Source organism: Eptesicus fuscus, chromosome 8 (genome assembly GCF_027574615.1).
Source record: "Eptesicus fuscus isolate TK198812 chromosome 8, DD_ASM_mEF_20220401, whole genome shotgun sequence".
In the NCBI taxonomy this organism is placed as follows: domain Eukaryota; kingdom Metazoa; phylum Chordata; class Mammalia; order Chiroptera; family Vespertilionidae; genus Eptesicus; species Eptesicus fuscus.
The window spans coordinates 20,532,309-20,535,901 of record NC_072480.1 but is presented as its reverse complement, the minus strand read 5'-3'; the positions used below and the strand labels follow the sequence as shown (position 1 = coordinate 20,535,901).

The following is a 3,593-nucleotide window of genomic DNA, read 5'->3' as shown; positions in this document are numbered from 1 at the left end:
GACAGACAATTTAGCCTCTGATGCTTTTCAAGCTTCTGCCTAGCATTGGAGCTCAGAACAAGTGAGTCTGTGTGTGGGCCCTTTAAGAAGAAGGTCTGGGATTCCTGTAGCCCTCCTTCTCACACAAACAGAATCCCCTCAGTCACAACCCCCTCTGGTTTCACAGTCAGAAGTTATTAGGACTTCTCTTGGCCCTGAAGTTCTGAGCTGGGGAGCCCCTGTGGGGCTGAGACCCTTTGCTCCTCAAGGGGGACCTCTGCAGCCCATACATCCCTCCTGATTTTTGTTGTTCCCACTTGGGAGTGAGACAAGGCTGTTCTGTGTCTCTGCCCCTCCTACCAATCTTGACCTGGCTTCTTTTGTATATTCTTAGTTATAGGACTTCTGTTCAGCTAGACTTCAGCTGGTTCTGAGTGATAGCTTTTCTGTAGCTCTAAATTTGATGTGCTCATGGGAGGAGGTGAGTACAGTGTTTGCTATTCCACCATCTTGACCAGAAGTCAGGAAAGTTCTCTTTAAAAAGATAAAGGTGTGTGTGTGTGTGTGTGTGTATACACATGTGTATTTTCTATTTTTTTTTTTAGAGCCTAGTGGTTCGTTTATTACAAAGTTCAAGCTGAGAGCTGTGAATGTACTACATCCATTTAAAATAAATAAATAATTTATATGAACTACAGATCTGGCATAGATATAAGATGTGAAAATCAAAATCAATGACTTGAACCTATATGTTTCATTTGCTCACAAACTTGCACACACTAATATTCTGCAAAAAAGGCAACTGCAGTAAAAGAAAAACTGCCCTTTTGCAAATAAGACTAAAAGCATCCCTCCAAAGAGGATGAAATAAACATGCATATATATGTATAAAGTGTTACTGTTCAACACAAATGTTATTTTTAGGAAAAAAAAATTAACTGCATAGGTTAAAAAAACACACACACAATGTGCAATATCTTAAGCCATTAAAGCACCAAAATAAAAAAAGAAACACCAAAACCATTGTTTTTATGACGATTAACATAAACAAATAAGAAATACTGATCAAAACTCAGGAGTAAATACCTGGACTGAAACAATGTCCATTGCTTGGGGAAGTTTTTTAAATTTAAATGTCTCTTCTTATCTCTGAGGAGGCTCCATGGGTGGCAGCGGCTCTGTCTGAGCAGGCCCCCTCTGAAGAGTCTCCTTCTGAGCAGGCTTGCTGCTTTTTCTACGTGATTTATTTTTCAGAGTTTTCTTCTTTGTACTTTTTTTTTTCACACAGTATTTTGCTTTTTATTCTCCTCCACTTTGTTCTCAGACTTCCTGACTATCTTGGGGTTTGCTTTCTGTCTTTTTTTTTTTTTTTTGTCACAGGTTCCTCATCATTAACAGGATCTTGCAAGGAATGGGCTTCAGCTTCCATCTTCCTTTTGCCTTTCTTGGTTTTACAATTTTTTTTTTTCTTAATTGGTTTCTGAATGCACATCCATCTCTCTAGTTTCCATTGCTGATTTCTGAGCTCTGGTAGTCACCTGGATTGAAGCATTACTACAAAGCTTTTTCTCTTTTGAAGCATTATCTTTTTTCTCCACTTTTACAGACTTCTCATTTTTCTTTCCAGCTACATCCCCTTTATTTTTGTTTGCTCTGTTTCTGTTTTGTTTTTCTGTTCCCCCTCCCTCCCCCTCCCCCATTGGTATTATTATTATCAGGCAAGTCAGCTTCTCGCTTTTTGGTTTTCTTTAGTTTCACTTTTGAGACATCCATTGTTTCATTAGGACAAGAGGGATTCTTAGATTTGAAATGATACTGCAGATTTCACTTCTGGAAGCTGCATAACCGCATACGGGATAATTGAATTGCTGTGGATTAACATGCAGCTCCACATGTTTTGAAGTTACGTCTATCTGCTGTTTTATAGTCACAGTGTGGGCAGTTAAGAGGTTTAGGCCCGTTGTGAACCTGTCCTGCATGGCGAGTTACTTCATGTTGATTGGAGGCCACATAACTGCCCTGATCACATTTCATTGCCTTCTCACCCATCTAGATCACGCTCTAGTAAATATTTCCAGATGGTATCCATACCCCACTGAATGAGGACGCATATGTCTAGTTAGATGAGTCTTCTGAGAACTTGAGTAAGGGCAAAGTTCACATTTATATGGGCATTCTATCTACTGTATAAGTTGGAACATGCTGAACATCATGTTTTTTTTTCTGTCTGAAAAATAGTGGCATTTTCCACATGTGTATACTTACTTTCCTTGGAAAATGGTTTCTTACGTGTTTTCTCCAGTGATATTCGCTACTGTGGTATACGTGCAAATGATGCACTTGTAGACTCGCTCATTGTCACCAGCTCTAGTGTGGTGTTTCAAGTGAGCTGTATAGTGATCGTGTCAATTGGTATTGCAGCCACAGCGGCCACAGCTGTCAGAGCGAATGGGGCCTTTGGAGAAATCTCCCTCTTCAGCAGTCGAAGAGCCAGATTCCTTGGCCTTTGCTTGCTTCTCTGCACTTTCTTCCACAAAAACCTTGTTGGTACTATGAACTCTGATGTGATGCACAAACGTTCTTCAGATTCTGCTTCATATTGGCATGGCTTACAACGAAGGGGTTTGGTCTTCAAGGTGCAGGTGTTTCGGGAGGAAGCTCTTTATTTGAGCTGAAAATTTCTGGGGCAGCTGAAACCTCAAATACAGGCTGTAGTTCTGCAGCACTGAGTTCCAAACTTTCCAGTTCCATGTTTTCCAGTCCATTGGGTTCGCCTTTTATTGCAGGAGACTCCTCAAGTCCTTCTCCATCACTATCTGGAAAGTTGTTATCCCCAACAGGCATCAATTCTGCCATCTGCCTTTCTTCACCAACTAGGTAATCAGAGCAGCTGCCATTTACTTCCCAGGTTAAGGCCACATTTGCCAACATGATGAGCTGAGGAGCAGCCAGTGTAGCTTTGGAGAGGTCATGCAAGTCATACATAGCGTTAGGCAAGGCCATGTCATTGTTGCCACTGCCATTGCACAGCCCTCCTCCTCCAGAAGTCTGCCCCAGAACCTGGGTGGCCATAACTGTATTCGGCCTTCCTTGGCCAGGAGGGGCTGGGGACCTGGCATCGGTGCTCCATCTCCCACTACTTTTCTTTGTTGCAGGAGTTCCAGAGGAGGGGAGTGGGAGGGTGGAAAAGTTGGGTTCTGGGGCCTTCAAGGCCCACAGAGACCTAGGAATGGGGCTGCAGAGTGCTTAGGCTGCAGGCTCTCACCCTGCTATTCTGGTGGCCATCACTGAGGTCTGGGGCCCTGAGCACATGTGTATTTTCAAAATATTCATGTGTCTCACTAAAAACAAGACAGAAATAGTTAGAAAAATCAAAAACAGAAAAAATATAACAACTGAGTTGGAGAGCAATGATAAAATAAAATTATTGATTGTTTACTCAGTACCAGGCATTTTGCACGTTATTCCACTTAATCCCTGGGACAGTCTTACAAGACAAGGCATATTAATATTATTTTTTTATGTAAGCAGAATGATTTTCAGAGATAGTAAGTGGCTTATTAATATTGCTCAGATCCTGAGGTGTGTTAAACCCATTTCATATGGCTTGGAAG

General features: G+C 41.7%; 1 pseudogene; it reads right to left on the bottom strand.

Moving 5' to 3' along the window:
* Positions 1 to 1,122: 1,122 nt before the first annotated feature.
* On the bottom strand, positions 1,123 to 3,051 carry LOC103289722 (RE1-silencing transcription factor-like; annotated as a pseudogene).
* Between the last annotated feature and the right edge of the window lie 542 nt (positions 3,052 to 3,593).